The sequence below is a fragment of the Zonotrichia albicollis genome, chromosome 1, assembly GCF_047830755.1.
Source record: "Zonotrichia albicollis isolate bZonAlb1 chromosome 1, bZonAlb1.hap1, whole genome shotgun sequence".
Lineage (NCBI taxonomy): Eukaryota > Metazoa > Chordata > Aves > Passeriformes > Passerellidae > Zonotrichia > Zonotrichia albicollis.
The window spans coordinates 93,532,911-93,547,047 of NC_133819.1; the positions used below are offsets into that span (position 1 = coordinate 93,532,911).

The following is a 14,137-nucleotide window of genomic DNA, read 5'->3' on the forward strand; positions in this document are numbered from 1 at the left end:
AAAACTGCCAATGCAATTTCCTGGAAGAGAGGTCAAAGATTTGAGGAAATGTTTTCAATTTCTAATCTGAAAGCAGAGAAAGGAGTGGAAACTAAAAAAATAATGTAGAGTTAGAATTGACAGTAAATTAATGGAGAAAAGAAGCCCACAGAGGAGACTATAAGATTGGCTGAATGAGTATGGGATGGTCTCAGATAGTGCTGTTGAGCCTTTCACAGCTGCACTGTCTCTGCCCAGAACAATGTCAAAACCTGAGACTTCTTTCAAGCCTCCAGTTCTGCTATGAGCGTTGCTATCTGCATTTGCAAACACCTTGGCTTGAAAGCCAAATCTGGAATATTGTAAAGAAAAGCTGCCTAACACAGTCTATAGAAGCATTATGAAACCAACCGTTCCCTTTGCCCCAGACATAACAGAACATTTATTCATTGTAGGATACTCTTTAGTTCAAAGAGATGGAGATTTCAGGAGTCTCATAAAATCATACTTTTTAAACCCATGGGATTACATTCTCCAGAGTGTTTCTGTACCTCATTCTGCACGAGCACAGCCTTCATTCTTCAGAAAATAATTAGTAAAAGTAGCTGCTAACTTGGGCTGTGTAACAGACTACCATGAGGGCAAACTACCCCAGCTGTCCCAGGTGCCTGCATTGAGCAACAGCACAGGCGAGAAATGATCAGTGAAGGGATGCTGCTCCTGAACTGAACACCCTGCCTGGGTTTGTTTGGGGTGTAGGAAGGGGACCACACAGTCTTCCTCAGATTCAGGCTGGTGAATCCATTTCAAGCCCTCCTGCAAGGGACTACCAGTTCTCTCCGATGATGCCCAGGGGATAAACTGTTTCTTAAAAGAGGTGGATGAAAATACCCAAATCCAGAGTGCAGGTTCAGAGACACTGCTTTGGGCATGCAAATCTTACATTTGGTAGCTGTTACTCGAAAGGAAGTGAGAGCAGGGTCTCTCTTCCTGCATCTTCTAGCTGCAGGAAGAATCAGCTATGTGTGTTACTCTGAATACTGAGAAAACAAAACAAATTGACTCGGAAACACTCAGTATGAGCAATTCTGCTTAACAAACCTAAAGCCATGAACTAAAATGATCTGTTTCCTCTGGCTGTGTTACAGAGAACACCGAGTGACAATTAGGATGGGGGTCATTAGATGAACACTGGAATTGAAAAATACACAGCATAAGGAACTGTTGTTATATAACGCCAAACATGATGGAAGGGACGTTTGCACAACACACAGGTAGTACAGATGCTTTGGGAAAGGAATCAGAAAACAGAATCAAAAGCTGAATAAAAGCTGTACGGTGCTTGGTCCTGTTGTGGAGGCTACCAGAACGCCAGATGAAATTACACTAGCAGTAATGCAGAGTTTTTCTTCCCAACTTAGCGGTTTTCTCAGTCTGCTTCTTCTTAAGGGATGCTTTGAAATCTGACTTCCCTTTGAAGTTTCTCGAGTACAGCATGACATTTATTTAAGGTACAAACCGAACCTTTTGCTTTCCAGATCCCATCCGCTCTTTCCTGCAGAACCACTGTTCCCCTTTCCCAGCGAGCCTCATCCATTCTCCCCCGTGCCAGAGGGGCATCAAAGCGCTGCCACCGCCGGGCTGCCCTCCTCTCCCCGGGGCTGCCGGGGCCAGCTCGGCCCCCTGCGCCCCCGGCCCGCGTCCCAGCGCGTCCGGAGCGCGCTTTTGAAGGCGGGCGAGGGGGAGGAGAGGCGCCCGCTGCGGAGGAGGCAGAGTGCTGAGTAACCCCGGCCCCGCTGTCACGCAAGGCTCGCCGCCTGTCAATCTCCCGGCGGCTCTGACAGCGCCCTGGCCGCCGTTCAAGCCCTTGCGTGCGAGCAGACGAGCCGCGTTACCCTATGAAGTATTTCATAATAACAACAGCTGTTAAATATTGATGACTCCTGGCAAGCACTGAATGCTTTTCGAGAAGGTTAAGCCTTGGTGTAATGGAACCTAATTCCTCATTATATACTGTATCAGATATCTGGAAGTTGCCTAAAAAAAGCAAAGGAGCTTAGAGTAAAGGATCAGAGGAATGACTCTCTTGCAGCGGGGAGAAGGGAGAGAGCCCGCTGTGCGAAGGGTGAGGAGTATTTCCCCGGAGTCAAATCCCTTCACAAACAGTAAAACACTCTGCTGGAGCGATCAGCAGTGCGGTCCATTTCACTATATTCCACTGGAGGGTTTTGTGTTTTTAGAAATTACTGCATATCAGATAAGCTTTCTGAAACAGGGATCCAACTGCCAGTGCTGTCTGTGCGTGTGTAAAAGTACACGTGGAAATTATTTCTACAGAAATGCAGAGAAAAGAGGGAGAAAGCTCGCATTCCTACAAACATCAGCTCTGAGAGATCTGGCTCATTAGAAAATTTAGTGGTGATCTGACAATATACTAAGGATGAAATCTCAGACAGGATTTCCAGCAGGCTAGCAAGGGAGGAGGACGAACCTCTTGCCTTGGGGAAGACCTGGTGTGCTTTCCTCATTTTCCCAGAAAAAATCCACCATCTTCTTCACTCTGCACTCTAAAACCCATCAGTCTTATCTTTTGTCTCTTGATCCAAATGAAGAGCAAGGTTGTGTCAGGAACAGAATCAGTTTGGGGCTGGAATTCATTATCAATGGAGTCCTTGGGATGGACCTGGTGCTATGCCAGGGCAGGCAGTACTGAGTAGTCCAGCAAAGAGTCAGCATCAGAATCCAGGTGCAGGTGAAAGAAAAAACACAAACTGAGGACTTCTTACACAGTCAGGGTATTTTTTTTTTTTTGCATGTGAAAAAGAGGTCTGTGTGCCTTTGGGAAATAGAGTTTACATGCAGCAAGCTGGGAAGCTGAAAAGAATTGCCTGCAAATGTTCAGTTGTGCTGCAGTGCAAGGAGTTCTGTGAAGCTTTAGGAAAGTGGTTCACCTGTGGGGAACCCAGGTCTGTAAACTGAGCCAGGATAGGGAATCACAAAACTTAGGAAGTTGTAGGTTGGAAGGGACCTTTGAAGGTTATTTTTTCTAACTCACCCCAATCAGGACAGCACTAACTTCACTGAGGCTGGTTCTTTCACTTAGGCTGGTTTTTGAGTACTCCCAGTAATGGACATTTCTCATTCCCTCCAGGAAAACTTTCATTATTTAATTAAAAACAGGATTAATTTTGTAAGATAAGAAGTTCCTTCAAGTTTTAGGTGAATGAGCATTAGGGTAAATTCTGGATGGACACATCCTGTTCCCACAATTCTTCATTTGCAGATGTGTAGAATAATTTAAGAAATGCTGAGAATGGTGAAGTGGCTTTTATAAAAAGTGTATCTAAATGGAGAATATGCAGAAAAAATTATTAACTTTTCTTCTGTCTTTTGCTGGTTTATTCTATCTGTATCTCATAAGAAATCACATTTGCATGTCAAGTATAAATGTAGCCTGGGACTATAACTTCCCCCCTAATTCCATAATTTCTGAGGGATCATAGATCCAGAGAAAAGCTCCACGTGAGACAAACTGTGTGCTAACTACACAAACAACAGACTCAAAAGAACTTGTCTAGAAAACACATTTCTTCTCTGTAGCTTACTGTTGCAACCTTTCTCTCTTCACATGACTCAACAGATGATCTCCCCAACAGACAGCCCCACATTGTGCCTTGGCAAAGGAGGTATTTTAGAGATCTGTTTGCATCACTGTGAGTAAATATTTGAGCTATCAGTTGGTCTGGTAGACTATATTGGCTACAAGACTGCTGAAGACGTGCAGTCCTCTGAAATTACACCAGGATGTAAGACTTACTCCAAGTAACAAACTCCTGTTTGTCTTCACAATTCCATTTTATTTTCTACGACATTAAATATGATGATTTGATCACGGAAACTTATTATTTATAGGTTCAGTTCTGGGGCCTTAATTTTATCTGTGTACTATTCCATTCTTTAATTAAGCTTTAATACGTAGGCTTGTCTGAATATTTGCTTGCACACCCTTCTGAATAAACACATAAAAGATAAGTAAAAATGGGTTATTCTCTCAAACCACAAAATGGATTGCAAGCCTGATTTATCAGCAACATTGAGTAAGAAATCTGCAGACTATTTATTCCAGTTTCAAATCAATACCCACATCGCTCACAAAAAATTAAGATGATTCCCACACTTCTTCCTTGCACCTTTAAGTATTTAAATTACATGTCCATTAATCAGAATCCTGATATCCAGCATAAGTTAAGAGTAGGAAAAAAAATTAATTTCAGGGAACTATTCTGTATTTAGAAAGTCTGCTTAACATTGGTTAGTTCCAGAGTTAAAGCCCTCAGAATGCACAATGAACAAAGTTTAATATTTTCATTCGTGACTTCACCAAACTGATCCACAATGAGCCTTAAGTGTATTGCAGTGTGTTCTGAGCTGTTACCTCCTGATTGCTTGAGTGGGATCTCAGCAAATCCCACTGATCATGGTATTTGTACATATTCAGAGGAACAGCACATCAGGACACATTGATTCTAGGATCTGTGGAGCACGTGACCTATGAAAAATACTTGAAGAGTTTCCCCATTCTTCAAAATATCCTTCATAATGGCTTCTTGTCTGAATAGCTTTTCATATTTTCCTTCATCCAGATATATTTAAAAAAATGGGTTCTCTATATCCTCTGAATTCCTGGTGTTTTCTCCCTCTGTGGCCCAAGCATGTTGTCCTTGTTTGATATGGCTCATACTATTTAATTGTTATTAGATCATTTTTTCAGGATTGATTCTCCCAGTGAAAATAATACATCACTGGAAGCTGATGTCCACAGCAGAGGCAGTTTCCCTTTGAGGAGAGGCTAAAATGGCTGTGGCTTTTACTGAGAAGGACTAGGGGAGACACAACAGAGGTTTACAAAATTATAAGGGCAGTGGATAAACTGAATGTGGAACTGCTGTTTGCCCAACCCACAATATGAGGACTGTGAAGTGCCCTGTAACACCAGCACAAGAATGCTTTAAAGTAGATAAAAGAGTGCAGTTTTGAAGATGAGAATACCAGACTAGATGGACCACTGGTGTGACACAGTAGTGCATCTCTTATGTTGTTTTATTCTCACTGCAATGCCATGGCCTTGTCCACAAAATTTGTTGCAGACGGAAAATAAACAACAGATGCACAACAGCAGCATCTGTGACGTGAAACAAAGTATATCACAGAAGTGACAATAAGAAAAATCAGAACCTTATGAGAAAGCCTGTATGTAACTAAATTTAAGCATATGATGAAAGAGCAGCTTGTGACTAATTATTGCATCCAAAACCAACAAAAAACATTCTCCAGTGATAAACAGCCTATTGAAATAAACTTGAGTCTGAAATACTTTTCATGAACATAAGTTATAAGTCCAAAATCCCTTTATACTGAAAAGACAGCTAAGAGGAAAGTTACATGTGTTCATAAATAAGCAATTGAAGTCTACAGGAATCTTTCCCACTTTTGGAAAGGTGATTGTAAGGATTGCATTTTACAGAAGAAATGCAATGAAGTCTTGATAACACATTTACCTTGAGAATATCAGGATATTTTTAGTCTCTATCAGTTACAGAAGATGTGCATCATTTTACCCCCTCCAATTTCAATCTGTAGTTTAGAACATTTAGTAATCAACCACTGAAGGACAAACTCAGATCAAAGATGAAGCATGAAAACAAATATAACTAGGAAAATGCATGAGAAAGCATGTCTCCCTCTTCTTGATTAAAACAAACTGACAATGACTAACTTATGTGAGATTTACATGATCTTTGCTAGCCTTTTTGGATTTGATAACCTCTTTTCCAGGACTGTGATTCAAACAGACTGTCTCTTGATCTTCCACTGCTCAATTTCTTGTGCCTTTATAATTTTCGTTGCACCATGCTGCATGGAAAGACACAGGAGGAAAGACACATGGAAAGACACACCTGCAGGTTCCAAGAGGAATTTAAGTCAGTATCTCCTAGAAGAGAGTTGCAAGAGCATGGGTCAATAGATCGGTATATCATCCAAGAGACTGTTTAAAAATAGCCAATACACACAGTCTGGAGAGGATAAAGGAAACCTTTAAGATGAAATAAACACTGCATCTAAAATATTCACACTGAGACCTTAGTGCACAGGATGTGCATGTGTTACCCAGAAAACCAAATCTGGATTCAACAGTTTTAGAGTCAGGAATAACAGAAGAACAATTCTTTAATATCTGATTTAAATAGCAGCCTTGCTGTGTCAAATATTAAAGGCAAAGCCACGTTTGCTTTCCAGTGTACTTTAAAGAAGCAAACATGCTTGACAGAGGCAATGTGGGAATCTCTGCCTTTAAATCAGCTGGATATCACAGCTCACTGCTGCACAACAACAGACAGACACACAGACCCCACAGAACACAGCGCTCTCTTTCTAAGGCAGAGCTGCTCTGCTTGGCCTTCTCTGCTGCCTATGGATGTTGCCACGATGACATGGACTGCATGAAGCCCTGAGAAGTCAAATGCACCCAATGTGCTGTGGGAAAAATATGCCTGAGAGGAGGTCCTTAAGCTTTGGATTTTCTAATTCAGGAAGTAAAAACACATGCTGGGACAAGATAAGGGCAAGTGAAACATCACGGACATTATCTGAAAGTTTTTTAAAAATTATTTCAGAATCAATTTCCAGGGTAGTTTTAAAATATTGAGCTGTATTCCAGAACCTTTTGGAATGATGAAGAAAACTAGTAGCCTGACAATCTTACCTAAAAACTCAAAATTAAGAACTATCTGACAACAGAACTGCCAGAAGCCTAAACTCATAATGTTACAATCCCTGGATCTCTTAAATGTCTTTTTATCCGCATTAATATTTTAATGTATGCATTCAAAAACTAGTCCTGCAAAGCTACCTAAACAGATGGATGTTGTTCCCAACTGGAATCCCTCATAAGACAGAGGTCCTGCAGAGAAGACACTATGGTTTGTCCAAAAATAAATTTCTTTGCAGAACAGGAACCTTCTGTAGAAGTATAAAATGAATGCACACGATGTATTCAATTACTACAATAACCTTTATTTTTCACTTCCTCACAAAGGTTTTGCTTTGCCTTTCCTGACAGCCATGTTCCATACTCAGAAAAAGATCCCAAGCAGATGCCAAAGACCCTAAACAGACCAGAAGTGGGCTTGCATTTTTAGCACCAGAGAAATTAAGTTTCTTAAAAGTGCCATGGTCCCTAAACAGCCAGAATTAGGACCTTCAAATTTTCTGAGCATAATAAACAAATTTTGTCTTTATAAAAGGCAGGAAAGGTGACATTTAAATGCTCTAAGATTATAAATTTTCTCCCTGCTTTGATTTGCTTTTCAATTTTTAAAACCAGAGAATACTTAGATATAGCGATAAAATTACAAGGCAGGCACAGAGTTCTTATCGGATTTGTCCCATTTGAAGATAAGGAAAACCAATGTTCTGTATTTCAGAAACAAAGTCCTAGCTAATAAAATACAACCTTTTCTTCAGTTTCAACTCTTCTGTATGTGTCATTGACTTGAACAGGCAAGTCTGACTCCTACAAAGGTGCCTGTTGCCTTGACTCATAGCAAGCTACCAAAGAAATAACAAGTATTCCTTATGGGATAAGGACAGGTATCTTGTATCTCATTCATGAAACATATAGGATTATGCATTCAACTTTCTAGGCAGTAATAGGCAATTGCAGCTTTCACTGAGTGATCAATGCCAGGTGAATAATGTGTATAAGGAGAACTATGATACATAAATTACTTCTAGTGCTTCTTATTCTGTCTCAGGTCTCTGGATGAAAAGCAATGATTTCTTACCTACTGATTCATTAGATCTGTTTCATACTCATCATGTGACATAAACATTCATTTCCATTGTATTTCCCCCAGTTACAGTATGATCTCCATTGGATATACACTGTGGCTTACTGCCAGAGTCAGTCCAATAACCACCAAAACAAGTCTTACTAGCTCTACACTAAGGATAACAGGAGTAGGTTTGAGGAAGAAAGCGAAAACTACAAATAGCAAAAAGCAAAGATGATCTTGCATGTTTTAAAAAAATGTGAAATTTAACTGGAGGCAGTGTATACTCCAGAGCACACTTTGTTTTAAGCCCAAGAATTTTTCAGAGGAATCATTATGCTGCATCCAAAAAAGGAGCGCTTTTTCTCCTGCCGGGGCAGATCTGCAGGGAGGAGGCTCATTTCTGCATTGCTGGTCTGGCAGGCAGCAGAGCTCTATTCCTCTGATCAAGAGATCACTTTCATAACCACTTTTCTGAGGTCACAAATGAGTCTGCTGCAGTCACGCAACCCCTCGCCTACCAGAGCTTACTACAGCACAGGTTCACAGAAGCTCTTTAAAGAGGCAGCTCATCCTTTCAGCACTCACAGAGACAAGGCACACGTGTATTGTCATATGGGATTCCCCCCAAATATGTCATGGGACTGTTTTACTTCAGTTTGATCAGGGAAGAAACATACAGCTTCAACTTTTATGTGGATGGAATGCTGTTGCCTGAGTAGAATTAAATAAAAACTGAAGCTAAATAGCTCTACAGTTCTTTTAAATGATACTGGCACCTTTTGCAAGTATTTAGTTAGCCTCTTCCTTTCTAGCATGTTAAAGGTCCATATTTGTCAAACAGGTGCTACTGTGTATTATGCTAATTGAGATACTTAAAAGTCATGGTAAACAGTCAAACAAACATTAGATTCAATAAACAACAAATACGATTGCCTTGAATTAAACATTGCCCTGCCACACTGTGAGAAACACAATGATATGGAAATAGTAAACCAGGAAATAGACTTATGAATTGACTCTGAAGGAATATTATGAAATTACAATAAATTCCAGTCAGAGCTTGTTCCTAGGTCAGAAGAGTCTACTTTATTTTAGCCAAGTATCCCACAAATTACCAATATAGTGATCTGTTGTATGGACATGCCTTGCAGGTGGTGGCTGGAATGACTTTGGGTGATAAGAGGCAGTGAGGAATTTAAAGAAAAAAGTTAAAAATATTTTTTCCTCTTATGGTAAGTCAACTTTACCCAATGAATGGGGGGTTTGGCCTATTTTCACAAGCAGTTAACGCTATGAAAGCAACCGTTGTTGTTTCATCATTAATTATTTGCACTAATTATCTGAAATGAAGTTTTCAAAAGCTTTTAAATTACATTGAATCCTACAATAAAAAAAAAATTATGGTGGCTATATTGCTCATTGATATTTTGTGAGGATTAGTGTGCAGACACATTTCATTTAATGGCAGCACAAACAGGCTTGCCCAAACCAGCTTTATAATCCAGCTTAAATAAAGTAACAATAGGAATGAGGGCACAGCACTAAGCCTGTTGACGACTCACAGTGTGGGATGCAGTTTGCACTGTCCTGCAAGTTCATTGCTATTATTAGGCACACTAAACAGGTGAAAGCTTGTTGAGGTGTGCCCGTACATGCTACAGACAGTTTCAGGGATTCTGGAGATGCAGTCACAGGCTAACTACCCTTGGCTCCATCCAAAACAAGGGCTTTTTACACTTTAGGCTTGACCTTGGTGTGTATCCTCACCCAGCAGTGGCAGAGGCCCTCTCCCATCTGCATTGCGGTTTCCCATTGACAGAAATAACGTTCTAGCTCAGCTTTGATATGAAATCAATGACACCCCAAAACTGGCCTTATCTCTGCTCCAGGTCTGGCCTGTATTTATGGAGAGGAATTAGGTTGGAAGCTGGACAGAGAATTGTGACTTTACTGCTGGCGGACCTCACTGTCAGAGCGCGGTGCACTCACATCACAGAGGCAGGCTTAACCTCAGGTGCTGAGCATCACTGCAGCTTCTCAGCCCAATCAAAATTTGGTGCAGGTGATGAGGCAAAGACATCAGCCTATAAAGGGAGGGGGTTGACAACCTCTAGAGCGACCTCTGACAGTACCAGTACAGATGAAGCTATAGGCATTTTTGAAGATAAATCACACTTTCAAAGAGTTCTGAGACTCCTGAAGATGTTACCTTTAATCTTATGTTACTGATTTGTGCCCATTCATTTATCACTGCAACAACTTCCCATGGAAATTAAAAATATACAGGATCAACTCTTGCCTAAACAGACTTTTCCCTGTTTATGAACTTTGGCTGAAGCACAAGAAGTTTATCTAGAGAAAAGCAGCATTGGATACTAATGCAAGTAGTAGGAGATGAATTTAATTAACAAGGAAATTTTTCCTTTCTATCTATGGAAAGAGACACGTGAGAATGCTGTTGAGCTACCTTACCTATACAAACAAATTACAATGTTCTGGAGACAGCTGGCAAAGAAATAATTGCTAACTGGAGGAATGACTTGATGTATGGACATTTGAGGGTAAGCAGCTGCTAGAACACTGCTGCTCAGCTTTTTTCTGCATGCCAGTCTGGCCACAGAGCTGGTACCTAAAAAGTCTTGCCTTTCTGAAAGTCCTGTTTATAACCTCTATTATATCAAACAAAATATCTCTAATCTTTTTTCAAGAATATGACATCTCCTACTCAAAGACAGTGTGGTCAATTGCTCCATTTTCTAAGGAGATGCAAGCAGGCAGCTAATACATGTGTCTAAGTCCCACTGGATCTGCAATTCTAGAGGAAGAACTAGTCAGTAATTTAGTACAGTGAAATCAGGAAAAACAATGACTTCTCATGTGCCAGCTTCCAAATAATAACTGCAAGCTTTCCTCACTCCCTCCGCAGCTCCTAATATCTTGCACCTGATAGTTGAAAGATCTGTACATATAAGAGAACATGCATCCAGTAATTTGGATTAGCTGCAAATCTGCCTATATGTTATTTTTTTTAGTCCTTTTTTGGAGGACTTTCTTTAATCTGAAAAATATCCAGAGAAATTTATCTTAGTGGAGGATTTTATTTAATCTGAAAATTATCCAGAGAAACATAATAGAGTTCACTGATACCTCAACTAATAATTCAAAATCAAGCCATTTCAGATTAGTGTACCATAAATCATTTTCAATTAATAAATTGACTTTAAATAGCTACTAAGAGGTATTCTTTCATTACAAATAGGTTTAAGTACTGTGACAAATTGCAGTTATTAGACTCAAACCTAAGGCTTCCTGAGTAACTTTGTTATAAAAATTATAGCAAGCTTACTCACAAAATTGCCTCTACCCTCACCGTCTTTCTGCCCCAACATACTGTACATACTTGAAAATGGCCAGATTTTTCTGGAAGAGTAGGAAAAGAGTGTTTTATTACTGCAGTGTAAATTAAGGTCTAGCTTGGTCAGAACCACTGAAGGATGCCTGGAAATATGCCTGTACTAGGCAGACTGAGAAGGACAGCAAACCGTGCAGTTGTAGAAATTAGTTTAAAACCAATTGTTTAGTGGTTTAGTCACCAGCTATGGCTGAGCCTTGCACACGTGGTGGTTCATTCAGCCTGTCCCAGCACAGCATGGCCTTTGCCTGGTGTGGAGAAGGAGGGAAGGAGCTGGAGTACCTAATGATTGCGCTCCAGCCACGGCAACAGAGCCGGGAGGGGATGGAGTCAAGGCAGGATGGGAACGGGGCAGCTGGAACATTCTTCTGCTTGCTGCATTTTCCACTGGCCAGATGTTCCCCAGGTGACATGAGCTGCGAGCGGCTGCGTGCGCCACTCCCGGAGGGTGTTCTGACCCCTGGGAAGCACTAAAGAGGCCCAGGCCTGCCCAGCATTGAGGAGGCACAAAGGTATTTCAGAGCTCTGATCCTCTCCTCTCCCACTCGGCCCCAGTGCCAAGTTCAGCTGCGGCGCAGGAGCTCAGCTGTGGCGCAAGATTCATTTTGTGCATTAACCCGATGAGCTACGGTACCATCTGAGGCCAACATGCAGCTAATTGCTGTGAGAACTAAACTTTGAATTTCCTGACCTATTCAAAGTTTGAATTTCCCATTCACTCCACGCTCCCGTACTAACAGATGGTATACAGGGTGTAGCTCCAAAACTTCCTGCATCAGAGCATATGCAAAGACAACAAGAGGAGATGAATTGCACACCCCTGGAAACCTGCCCTTTATTTGCAGAATGGTGAAATTCTAAATAAGCCAATTGACGTGCCCAAGCAGCCCCCATCTTCCACGCAGGGAGTGCTGGCTGAAACTCTTCCGCCCAAGCTATCCCTGCCATGTGGAGCTGGAAAAGCACTGGTTACAGGAGCTGACTCATCAGCTGACTAGCCCACAACCTCAGCCACAAAGGACCAAAAATGCTGGTGGTGGCATGAAGCATGTGGGTGGGAGCAAGGAATAAGCAATCATCTGGCAGCCTAATGCAGAAGGGAGGGTTGACAACAAGCCATTATTTATTCCCCCCTCCCGCCCTAAGGCTCATCCCTCTGCTCCAGTGATTCTCATCATCTTGACGCTGTGGTAGGGCTCTTTGTAGGGGAGGGAATGAAAGGTACATCCCCTCCCTGTGGCCCATGCAATGAAAGCATCAGCAGGCTATCTGAGCTCACCACACCCAGATCTCTCAGGGCAAAAGGCCCTCATGGAGGAGAATAGAAAAGAGGTTTGCCCGGTCCTGCTTTCACCCAATAGAAGACTAGAACAATGTCTTGTTGCAAAAAAAAAAAAAAAAAAAAAAAGGACATCATTGCTTTCCCACCAAAGTCAGTTAACAGAGAGGAGAGATGGAGATCCAGTTCTGGAATGGCAGACAGCAGATGAAACCAAGTGTTTTTAGGAGCTGGGCAAGGAATATAGAAAAAAAGTAGCAAAAAGTAGCTGTAGCAAAGATGGGAAAAGACAAGGGGCAAAAACCTATATGGAGAAAACAAGAAAATCTACAGAAGAGGAAGATGCAAAAGAGAAAATTTTACAAAGAAGTTAGGTGGATGAGAGAAGTTAGCTGCTAGAGAGAAAGAGGTGGAAGGGAAGTCACCAAGTTAAACAGCAAAAATAAAAAGAAAAAAGAAGATTGGCAGATTTAATTAAAACTTAACATGAAAGTACGCTGATAAAGTCCCCCAAATTGTTCATATGTATCACTTTATCTCCATATAAATCTAAGTTAACTTTTGAGTGTTCATTCCCTCCAGCAGCCTTCACCACTGCTAATCAGGCTATAATATGGTCAGTTGTTCCCCAATTTAACTAGCACAAAACATTCTCCAGCCAAATTATTGGTGTGGGGATGGTGTGACTTCCCACCTCCCAGGCTTTAACCTTTTCAATGGTATTTTTGTTATGACTCTGAAAAATAACTTTGGGCGATGTGTTTTCTGAAACACTGGGGCAGATTTTGAAAGCCTGGCTTGTATTACTCCACTAATGCCAAGGTTAAGCAAAACATAATAAGGAATTAAGGACATGACCAGTTGTCCTTATGTTTCCTCCCCAACCAAACTTGTTGTTTTCCGAGAAGAGGCTTTTTACCCAAATTTTGCCTACAGTAGGTCTTTCCTGGCAAATTGCCTCAGTGGAAAGGAGATTAAGTTTCTCAATGTCGTCTTTTCTTGGAAACTTTCTGTTACATTTCCCAGTCTCCAATACAGGCAGCTCAGGGCGCAGGAATCTACAGCTTCAAAGTCTTCCCCAACATGTTTTTCACATGCTGTTGTATTGGCACTCGGCAAGAGTGATGAAGAGTCACACACTGTAGTTTGCAGCTTTTCTCTGGCTGGAAAAACTGCACTAGTTGAACATAATCTTGAGAGAGTCGGAAGACGGAATATCTGCTGAGGCTACGGTATCTAAAGTAAGCGAGCCGACCCCTGTGTGGAGATTGAGACTTGACTAGACAAAGATAAATAAATTCCTCTTTTCCAAATGGCCTCTTGGAACTCGGTGTCCCTGCACTAAGTGCTGCTGCAAGGGGCACATTTTCTGTCCAGAAACTGACCTCTCCTCCCAGCTCATGCTTACAAGGGTGACAATCTTAGCCACCCTACTGGTTTTAAAGACACTATCAGCTGCTACCATGATACTTTTAAGGTATGATGGCAAAGTAACCTTCAAACTGACATTGTCTCCACTTTCATAACCATAAGTTGGCAGCAACAAATGTAGGGTGCATAACTGTCCTGAAATGATATGGCACAAACTTACTGCCAGACTTATTAAAAATTTCTAAAGTGCTTGCTAGCATC

General features: G+C 41.3%; 1 protein-coding gene across 1 annotated transcript in view; it reads right to left on the minus strand.

Annotated features, from left to right (window-relative positions):
• Positions 1–14,137, minus strand: part of AHRR (aryl hydrocarbon receptor repressor) — an 85,040-nt gene that overhangs the window by 30,846 nt on the left and 40,057 nt on the right. The window lies entirely within an intron of this gene.